This window comes from Phalangium opilio, unplaced genomic scaffold (assembly GCF_054372755.1).
Source record: "Phalangium opilio isolate 3A_F unplaced genomic scaffold, DU_Popi_V2 ptg000037l_1, whole genome shotgun sequence".
Taxonomy (NCBI): Eukaryota; Metazoa; Arthropoda; class Arachnida; order Opiliones; family Phalangiidae; genus Phalangium; species Phalangium opilio.
The window spans coordinates 4,690,641-4,702,655 of record NW_028324160.1 but is presented as its reverse complement, the minus strand read 5'-3'; positions in this window follow the sequence as shown (position 1 = coordinate 4,702,655).

The following is a 12,015-nucleotide window of genomic DNA, read 5'->3' as shown; positions in this document are numbered from 1 at the left end:
ATATCTTTGCTTTAAAGGCTAACCACAGCGAAATCTTTCGAAAAGTGTACAACGATATGGAAAAGAAATACTACGACAATCCCTCAGAGCTGATAGATATCAAGTTCATGACAAACAAAGAAATATTGTTCATGAACGAGTTCTGTATCATGATGTTACTGGGCTTGCTAGTGCCAAGTAAAGAAGAATACATGGCTATCCCGAAACTGCAGTTCTCTAAACCCGTTTCTGAAGACTTCTTAGTTTGGATGTATTCGTACAACTTCTCAGTTTGTCCTCGATTAACCGAAACTTTTAACCGTCTGTAAGTTCTAACTATCGATTTCTTAAGCTATTTTATAAGCTGACCTTGATAGTTCCAAATGATATGGAATGAACTTAGACCAATTGGTCGATTCAAAATTTTTACGATCAGTTTAAGACACATTAAACAAATTGAATATAGTAGTTACCTGACAAGTTTAAAAAAAATTAAAGAGTTTAAAACGTTTCTTTCAGGGTTTTGGCCAATTTCGAAACGCAATACCTGAAGCCTTATAAGCGCCTCGAAGAGAACATCTTGAGTGCTATACTTTGGCATCCACCTCCAACGGAAGAAAAACCAATCCAATTTCGGGACATTGCTGGAATGACATGGATTCTAGTCTTCGGAAACATTGCAGCAATCATAGCTTACCTATTAGAAGTTGCATTGTATTTTTTCAGCAATGACAAACCGTCATTGTACTGATGTGTTGAAATGATATTTTTTATGAGAAGGAAGGTAAAAGGAGGGGAATGCGAAGCACTTCTCTGATCGTTAGATATCACAAGGATAGCAACACCACTCGGAGAAGTAGGCGTGTTGACAAGATCTCAGGACTTTTGAAAGTTGTAAGATCTCTGCCGCACGCCTTTGAAAGCTTGTAAAGATTAGCAGTAGAGATGCGAAATTGGGACCTCAAAATTGATACCCATTTCTTATCCTATTTTCCTTCTCACAGATATCATCATTGACGAAGTCGTCAGCTTCTATTCTTAAAAATTAATCAAATTTTCATTTATGAAATAATTAGAGATAACTTAAGATCCATTGAATCGGGAATTGGTTCAAATATTACTCTTACCTAAATTATGTTATCAGTTTTTCGATCATACTTGTAGACAATGTGTTGTAATTTAGACTTATTCAGTTATACTTTCCTGAACGTTTCATTTAATATTATAGGACTGTTCACGAGCTCGAGCTGAGCCGAGCCGCCACTTTTGCGGCTCGATTAATAAACGAGCGAGCTTTTTTATGGTCGAGCCGAGCCTAGCCGGGAGGTATCGAGCCACTACGACTCGCGAGCCGGCTCGCGAGCTTAGTCACTGATATAGTGCTTTCCTTTTAGTCTTTATTCTCTCCACCAATAGCATTCCGTTGTAATTTTACATGAAATAATGCGTGGGAAAAATTTCTCGTCTCTAACCTTGAGCATATTTTACCGAGCGGGTTTTACTGAACCACTACATTCCTAAACATGGGATGGCATTTATAGTCGTTCTCAAGTTTGACGTTGGTAGTAGCAATTTTTTTAAACATGTATATATTAATCGAGCCAGCTCGGCTTCTCGTGAACAGTCCTATCGAACATCTGAAATTGAAATTATAAAAGATATTTAATTGTTTTAAATCGTTTTCCATCAATTATTGTTTGGTAATCTATTTGATAATGAATTTCTTATATAGAAAAGACAGTGTTTATTTGTATTATCAGAAGTAAAGTAAGGGACTAAAAGTATCTAGGTATTTAAATTCTTCACATACCAACGGTTGGCCCTCTGGTAGCGGTTTCTCAATTTTCCCTACGAAACATGAGATACTCGCGGTGGTAGACGGCCGAACTAGATTCAAGCACCCACGTCCGTGTTCCGCGGCTTTAGGTTTAGGGGAAGGGGGTAGGAATTATTTTTGGAACTAAACCAATTTTTTCCTCTCGATGGAAGTGGCATAAAATCCTCAAATTTCTTCACTAGTGCCAGGATCTATAACCAATGCTACAGCACTTTATTTCTGGTCCCTGATATTACTTCTGGTATTATAAAATATTCATAGTGTCAGATTAAATTAAATAGCTGGAGTAATATTTTTCGTTAAATATGACTATAGAGAAAATTATCTCTAATATATGAAAAATAAATTTGAAATTAACTTGTAATATATAATAAAATAAATAAAATTTTAATCAATGACACATCTAATTAATTGCAAGACCATATTTTTCTTGAATAACACTGCGTATTAATGTATTTTGAAAAATAAATTAAGTTTTAAAAGCGTATGTGCGGGTCTTATAAAAATGAATCAAATCAGATTGAAAATGTAACGAATATTTAAGTTGACAATACTCGAAAACGAGTTTTACATCTCTAGTACATCTGTAATTTTTCCTTTTATATGACTATAGAGAAAATCACCTCAAATATATGATAAAATAAATTTGAGAATAACCTCTAATACACGAAAAAAAAAACATTTAAAAATCACCTTTAATATGTATAATAAAATAAATTAAGTTTTAATCACCTCTATCACTGATATCTATTTAATTGCAAAACCATGTTTTTCTTGAATAACACTGCGAAATAATGTATTTTGAAAAAGAAATTAAGTTTTAAAAGCGTATGTGCGAGTCTTATAAAAATGTATCAAATCAGATTGAAAATTAATAAAAACTGTCTTTGCAGACAAAGACGGAAAAAAGTAAGAGATAAGTGTAGAAAATTAATTGCCTGAAGTGATAGATATTCAATTTTCACTTTTGAACACATGATTATAAAACATCAATTATTTGAAAAAATTCTTATCTTAGTTTTTTTCACCAAAATTACTTTAGTAAAAATATTATAATATGACACTTACATATCATTTTAAAAATAATACGCGTTTTCCATTTTTTCTCTCAAATATTTACAATTAGGTTGAGCCCTTCAAGGGGAATAAAATGGACAGAAAAACGTTAATAGCTGATAAAATTGCAGAGGTTAACGGTAATAGTATAGGGCGCTGTAGGTTAGCTGTGTCATAGGGGCTAGCCACCACCCCCTATGCATTATAAAGAGAACCACCTGTAAACAAGCCACAGGCTTATTGTGGAAATCTCTTCATAGACCAAGCTTAGATTATTATTAAAATTTAATAAATAATTCGTATTTGTTCAGTATTATTTTACTGAAATATTCCTAAGTGCCAGCTCATTTGAATTGCTTATGTAGTTTTAGGTGTGGAACAAGGTATGGGCAAGTTAAAATATTTTTCGTTCTTTACCTAAAATTAATTAACAAAATATATATATTGTAAGATATATATACGATATTTGTATGATTAGGGTTGGTACCGGTTTGTGAACGATTCTAAATGTGAACACTTTTTCTTTAAAATTTTGTAACTAATTTTTGAGCGGCTCAAACTCCTTTTAAAAGGGCTCAATGTTTAGATTGAATATCGAGGATTACGATAAAAATGGTTAGAATATTGTAGGAATACGTGGATGAAAGATACGGACCAATATACGCACCAACTCGGACTGATCAACTTAAGTTGATGCCAATTTTAGGTGTTTCTTAATACAATACCATCGGGGAATAAGCTTTAGCGAGAGTTACAATAATCCCACGATAACAAACCTTTAACCATTAGATAGATCACGTTGTTTGCTATAAATTTGATATTAAAATCTCTGGTTTCGATTCGGAGTTCGATTCAAAAATAGAGTTGGAAAAAACCAAGTAAAATTGCAAATGTGAACACGACGTTTCAAGGTTGATTCGAATCCTTTATAAGCTATTTTACTAAAAGATTAAACGTAACAGTGGTGTAAACAAGCTACTTTCGGATATTATTAACTTTAAAATACATCATTGACCCAAAAAAGACTCCACTTTAGCCGTAAGAGGGCCGTAGCTACCACTACTTATTGGGCGGGAAAACGGCAAACCGAGTCAGCTATTATGCTAGCTAGTAGGGACTGAATAAAATGTGACTTCTCAACAAATTATTGAGTATTTTCACTCAGGTATTGTTTTTAATTATATTATCCTATTATCACTTATCATTCTGCGTAAACTTTAATCCAGGTGCATGAATTTAGGCCCTACGTATTGGTAGATATTTTCCAAGAGCCTTTTTTATTCCTCCCATTTGATTAGCATTGGTGTTCACATTTGGGTCCCGCGTTCACTATTTAGGGTCAGGGTTTTTACATTTACCAGCGATTGTTCACATTTGGGGTCCTCTAAGGGGTTTTTGGAAATAGGATATTGTGCAAAATTAAAAGAGTTAAAAAGCTGAAAACATAGCGAATTGTGTATAAAGAATCAAATTTCATGTCTTGAAAGTTTCAGGTGTCTAACGTCAACGCCACGGAAGTTATTCAAAGATTTGTAAAAAGTGTTCACAATTACCAGTACAACCCTAACATTTATTTTCTGTTTTTCTTTACAATTAATTGACAAGAGATATTTCATTAAGAAATACAATGAAGAGCTATTGTTGTTATTTATTTGTCTTTGATATTTCTTTTTCGTTAGTAAATATATTACCTTTATCTTCTTTTAGGTTATTTGATAGGTCCAAAGTATGAAAAGGTACATTTGGATTACTTATCAAAACCAATGCAAGTTTATGGGCAAAATCCCTATTTTAAAATACAAATCTTTACATTAAATCACGTAATTATAAGAATAACTTGTACGAATATACACCATTTAACTCCCATATTATCTAAATAGAGTTCCTCAATGGAGACAGTTTTTTCATAACAGCCAAAATCTGTTCCAAAGCTTCCGGGACCATTGTTTTTATACACAATGTAAGGTAGATTTGATTTTCTTTTTACTTACTCTTTAAAACTAACCTGATAAATTACATCTTTTTTGTACGTTTTATATTTTTCATGTAAATGGAAGCTTCGAGATCAGTAGCACCTCCTGGAGGAGTCTGGATATTTTTCCTTTAGTTCAGTTTTGAACTGTCGAAATAAGATACGGTTCTTTTCTTGATCGGTATCCTTTTCTTTATTGAATGAGTTGGCCATTTTCAGGCCCTTATGGATGACAAAAGCGTTATTTAAAACTGAAAATTTGTATCCTACAACGTGTAATTCGCAAACCTGCAAAGATATTAATCAATGGGTTAATTATCCATTGTTTCTTCTTTCTACACACGGTGGTATCTTGGTCTTACTTGACTTATACGATCAAAGCCATATTGTCTAAACCTTTCATCATGATAAGGCGCTGAATTTCTGCTGAAGAAGAAAGGTTCCCAAGGATCTCTCCACAAGACTTCAAAAATGGCAGCTAACTTATTAGTCATTGGTTCTCTATACCAGGCTTCGTAGTCAATATGTTTCTGACATTTCCAACAAAGCTCGATGTAAAAGAGGTGGGCGTCCATCATTTCCAAATGTTGTCCGTTTTATCCTTGGGTATTTGGGCTATTTCTTTCATTTCAAATGCGGGTACAACGTAAACAGTTTTATCATCTTTTCGAGATTCGAGAAAGAGCCTATTTTCTCAGGCATACTCCAGGAACATTTCGTGGAGGTTATCGTTGGGCATCATATCGACGTCTAAGACTAATACAAATTCTGTGGTGGAATTTCTTCTCATTGACATCAACAGGAGCGAAACCAGTACTTGAATGTACAGTTGCATTGTAGGATTTCATTATTTTTGGTAAGGCATCAATTTAATTTAGTTTGTTCGTTCTAGTTAACAACTTGAAGATTTTATCCTTTAAAGTTCTATTAAACCTTTCAATTACTCCGCATTTAATTGCACCTACACTAGTATAAAGACTTATTCCCTCTTTTCTTAAATAATCTTTAAACAATTTTGATAAAAATTCACTACCTTGATCAAAATTAATTCGTAACGGCTTTCTTTCTTTAATAACTCTCCGCAAAGCTTTCAAAACCTCTTTACTAGTTTTATTTTTCAAAGGAAGACTCCAAGCATATTTTGATAGGATATCAATAATAGTTAGAATATATTGAAACCCTTTATTATTTTTTTAACATTTCGTAGATCGATCAAGTCGCACTGAAATACTTCACTGGCTGTTGTAACGTAAGTACGATTTCTTGGAAAGTATATCCTCCTTGATTTGTGAATGGTATATGTTGGCTGAGACTGAAGCCATGTCTTTATTTTTTTCTTCGAAACATTTTTCACTCCTTGTTTCAATTTCTTTGCGCTACCGTAACTGAGAGGACTTTCACTGTTATAATACAAACGGCTTAACTTATTTTCCATAATTACACTTTCTCAAAGAAAGATTTTCTATTTAACCCTTGTCAATGTACGTTTAAAGCTATCCATTCATCTTCGTCTCTTATCAATGACGTCACAATTGTAGAAGATTTAACCTTTGTCAATGTACGTTTCAAGCTATCCATTCTCGTCTCTTATTAATGATGTCACAGATACAGTTGTAGAAGATTTAACCCTTGTCAATGTACGTTTAAAGCTATCTCTCTTTTATCAATGACGTCACAGATACAGCTGTAGAAGAGACTGACAGGAATTTCCCAATAGGCGGCGCGCGGTGTTTTCCTGCCAATGACGTCACAGATACAGTTGTAAAAGAGACTGACAGGTGTTTTCCCGCGCAGTGTTTCGCGAGTTTCCCGCGAGGCGGCGCGCGAGTTTTGTCCGCGAGGGGGCGCGCAAGTTTTCCCGCGAGGGGGCGCTCGGGAGTTTCCCAGGGGGGCGTGGCATAATGACGTCATAGGTCATTGACACAGTGACCTTGACATTCTACACCTACATTCTACACCTAAGGAGGTACGAAGTGTGGGTCTATACTACTACCGTGCACAAAATGCACTACTGGTCGATGGAAAACCCCCATTGGCTAAGACCGCACCATCATTAAGAAAACTGGAGAATTAACGTTTGGTGTGGATTGCAAGGTGACCGCGTGATTGGACCTGTTTTTCTTGAAGAGAATCTAAACGGAGAGCGTTAAGTGAATCTGTTAAATACCGTGGTTTCTGATGTGCTAGATGATCTTCCCCTAGCAGATCGAAGACTTGTCTGGTACCAGCACGAAGGTGCACCACCACATTTTGCACGCGTTTCTCGCAATTGGCTCCCTCGATGGATAGGTCGGGGTGATCCAGTCGCTTGGCCACCCCGTTCGCCAGATTTAACGCCGCTGGATTTCTTCTTATGGGGGTATGTTCAAAGCATTGTGTAAGTCACCGAACCAGTCACATTGGACAACTTTCGAGATCGAATCCAACAAGCTGCTGCCCTTGTTTCGCCCGATATGCTACCTCCCACAAGAGAAAACTGGGCAAGACGCCGTCCCCAATGTGTGAATGTCGACGGACGGACTTTCGAACATTTACGTTAGAAGCGGTTTGTTATTTCATTATGCACAATTTAAATGTCGGTGGCATACACTGCTTAGCTGTTTTCAGTCAAAGATTGCGACTTCTCTTTTAATTTCTGTAATAGCGCCTGTAAATCCCTTACCATTTTTAGCTGCATTGCACCAATGCTTTCGGAGCAGCATCTTGACTGGACGCCGGCGAATGCTTCTACCCAGTATTTTTATCCTCATCACGGCTTATTTTTGTTGAAATGAATGTGAGTTGAAAATGTGTTATTGCACTTATTTTAACTACGTTTTACCTACGGTGAACCTAACCTCGCCTAACCAAACCAAACCAAACATAACCTAACGTAACGTGACCTAACCTAACCAAAACTAACATAACCTAACAAACCAAACCTAACCTTACCTAACCTAACCAAACAAAACCAAACCAAACCTAACCTAACCAAACCAAAACTAACGTAACCTAACCAAACCAAACCTAACCTAACCAAACTAAACTAAAACTAACCTAACCAAACTAAAACTAACCTAACCAAACTAAAACTAACCTAACCAAACTAAAACTACAACTAACCTAACCAAACTAAAACTAACCTAACCAAACTAAAACTACAACTAACCTAACCTAAATAAAACTAAAACTAACCTAACCTAACCTGCCCGAAACCTAAATATTAATATTTTAATTAAAAACTTAAAGACATTGTTGAAACTACAACAATCTATCGCTTCGCAGTCCAATACCGTATCCACTACACCACCAAATCGCTGACGGCATGAGTGTTTCAAGTTATATTGATGTATTTTTTACGGGCATATTCGGACGAATGGGATTTCGGTGCATCGGGAATATAGCCATTTGGGCTAGATATCTAAAAATCATTGCGGGATATTCGGTTGAATGGGAACATACCCTCTTAACGAGTCAATTTTAATTTCTTCAAATCGAATAAAATCTCACAAATTGCGACCACAGTGGCGATTGAAATTCCGTAAAAGTAGATGGTGGAAACGGGACTGAGAAACCCAATAGACAACGAAGTCGTCTCTTGCAATTGATTGAGGTCCGTCAAAAAAAATTCCCTGCTTCTAAATTTGTCATACGTTTCTCTTAAAGTTCCTTGACGAGTCTCCAAAAACCTTAGTGTTCTGAATTAAAAAAATTAATTAATCATTTAGCATGAAAAAAGTAGTCTTGCTTAAAGCTTATATTATTACAGGGATAGATGTAATTTTAGAAGCAGGAATGAGGAACAGAGTAATCTGGGCGCGCGTCAAAGTCCTGGACCCCCTTCCCCGGAACCGGGGAGGTGTGAAAGAAGAGGCGGGTCATAGCGACAGAGGTAAAAGGAACTCATTTTCGCCGTCCCCGTCAGCAACGTCATCAAAACGAAGTTCAAGTGAGCCAATAAGGTAATTTAAAATTACGACATAGTTGCAGGGGCGTTCCGAAGGGACTAGGTTTTGGAGGGAGCCCACTTAATTTTGCCAACTAGAAACCAAAATTTGCCAAGTGACTCGTAGAAATGTAGTATCATGTTACTCAGGGTTCGTAAAAAAGTTTTGGAATGAAATTCCGTAACTTTTCCAGGACTAAATTCCACAAATTTTCCTGACCATTTACAATAACTTACATGGCGAACATAAATTTTGAAACTAGTCATTATATAAAATTTTCGAAATTATAGGATGAAACGCATGCCTGATAATAATAAACTAATAAGTGAAAAAGTGACTAATTATTTTAAAAATTGTGAACCAAAAGTAACTAAAAATGAAAAAAATTAATATATTAAAGAGCTGGGTCGGGAAAATCTTATTATGCCGCTAACACTCCTTCAAAGCAAATCACAGATTTCCGTAATTCGGTCTTCTGTTTCTAATTAATGACGCTATAAAAGTGTGTCTCGTAATGAAACACATTCTATGGTTTGATATAATTGAGGTCAAATGCTCCCTCGTATGGCTTAATTCACTCCAATCATTTTGACAAGATTTATTATTGTTATAAATATAAGCAAATGATTTTGTTTGAATTTACTATGGTCAGAAGTTGTTGGAAATTAGAGATAATAACGGTCGTTTTTTATTTATATCCAGATTTTTTATATACCAGTGTTTTTTATGCATCGCGGTTATTCTTGTAACATTTTTTATCGCGATGCCTTTAACTATATAACCGTATAACATTCCGATAACGTTGTCAGTTGTTCAGAGGGTAATATCCTATTGGATAGAATCCCGTTGGATCGAATTCAAATTTCTAAAATTGTAGCCAAATTTAAAACAATTTATAGCCCAAAGAGCGATTTTCTACTGAATGGGAATATTTAAATGGAAGAGCTTTCGACTGAATAGGATGGGTTTACACATATAAAATCATAGCGTTTTCCTTGAGTTGCCGGGCTCCAGTAGCGCAATGGATAAAGTGATTTGGATGATCGAAGAAGTTAAGCAGCATCGAGCGCCGTCAGTACTTGGGAGGGAGATCTCTTAATGGTAAGGTTAGATTACGTTAGGTATGGTTAGGTTAGGGTTAGACAATTTCCAAAAATTGCTGCAGTATCAAGAAGTTTAATAAGAAAATCAATTTTATTTTTAGGTTAGGTTAGGTTAGGTTTGGTCAGGTTAGGTTAGGTTAGGTTAGTTTAGGTTAGGTTTGGTTAGGTTAGGTTTGGTTAGGTTTGGTTAGGTTTGGTTAGGTTAGGTTTGGTTAGGTTAGGTTTGGTTAGGTCAGGTTAGGTTAGGTTAGGTCAGGTTAGGTTAGGTTAGGTTTGGTTAGGTTTGGTTAGGTTAGGTTTGGTTAGGTTAGGTTAGGTTTGGTTTGGTTAGGTTAGGTTAGGTTAGGTTAGGTTAGGTTAGGTTAGGTTAGGTCAGGTTAGGTTTGGTTTGGTTTGGTTAGGTTAGGTTTGGTTTGGTTTGGTTTGGTTAGGTTTGGTTAGGTTAGGTTTGGTTAGGTTAGGTTTGGTAAGGTTTGGTTAGGTTTGGTTAGGTTTGGTTAGGTTTGGTTAGGTTAGGTTAGGTTAGGTTAGTAATATTTTATAAATCATTTAACAATGTTACGCCTTTTCCAAAATATTGAAATTTAGCTTCATTGACTTCTCAAATAATATGCCTTTTCCAAAACATAACTGTTATGTTAGGTTAGGTTTGGTTTGGTTTGGTTAGGTTAGGTAAGGTTAGTAATATTTTATAATTCATTTAACAATGTTACGCCTTTTCCAAAATATTGATGTTTAGCTTCATTGACTTCTCAAATAATATGCCTTTTCCAAAACATTACTTCTATGTTAGGTTAGGTTTGGTTAAATTAGGTTAGTAATAATTTATAAATCATTTAACAATGTTATGCCTTTTCCAAAATATTGAAATTTAGCTTCATTGACTTCTCCAAAAATTTGCCTTTTCCAAAACATTACTGTTATATTAGGTTACGTTTGGTTTAGTATTTTCTGCAATAACAAGAAGTTTAATAGGAAAATCAATAGAAAAATAGGATTGAAAGGAAAATTCATGATTGGAAAACCGCCCAAATTGCGGTATTCGGTCTAATGGGATTCGGTCGAACGAGACATTCGATCCAATGGGATTCGACCCAATGGTAGACAATCGTTCAGAGTTCAGTTCCCTGTTATCAGATAGCAGTGTGTTCCCGGAAATTAATATTAATGTTTTAATTAAATTAATAAAGAGTTTGTAACCAGTTAGTCCCAGAGTCGTTCTCGCGTCAAACAACAACAGAAGTCCATTAAATTAGCCAAGGAAGTAAACAATTACTATAGCTGGTATAGCGTACGTCTCTGCTGGGGTAAGAACTCCTTCTATTTCTGTGGATAGTGTTGACATAGAAGCGCCTGCTACCTATTTTTTAGCCTATTTTATTAATAACAACGATTAGATTTATCTCTTCACTTATTTTTTTTGTTATCTATTATGTTTTTTAACAAACTTTATATACATGCAATGTATTTCAATTGTTTGCTACTAGTTGAATAAACCTCGTTGTTATTAGATGTGTGTTTTTATTCCCGGGTCGAGGCTGCAAAACCCAACAGGTTATGGGCTCAGTTGCGTGTAGTGATAACTCAAAATTGTTTAACGGAATCGGTTAGCTTTAGTCGGTAGTTACTTGTAAGGTACGGATATCGTTTCAAACGAATATGGCTACAAGCGTGGATTCAAGATTATCAATTACGAAGTTAAATAATTCGAATTATCAACTATGGAAATTTAAGTTAAAGATGCTTCTCACCCGGGATGAATTATGGACGGTCGTGGACAATCCCAAGCCTGCTACAAACGTTCCGGAGGATTGGGATAAGAAAGATAAACAGGCCCAAGCTGCCATTGCACTATCGATTGATGACGACCAATTAATTCACATCGTCAACAAAGGCTCTGCACGAGATATGTGGCAATCTCTTCAAAAGCTCCACGAGCAAGCTAATATTACAAGCAAGTTGTTTTTACTACGTCGACTCTACAAGATGCGGCTACACGAGGGGCAGACAATGCAACAGCACATATCAGCAATGATGGAAATAATTGAGCGTCTACGTGGCATTGGAGAAACCTTCAAGGATTCCAACCTCGCAGCGATCTTGCTATGCAGCCTTCCAGAATCTTATGACACGCTAATTACG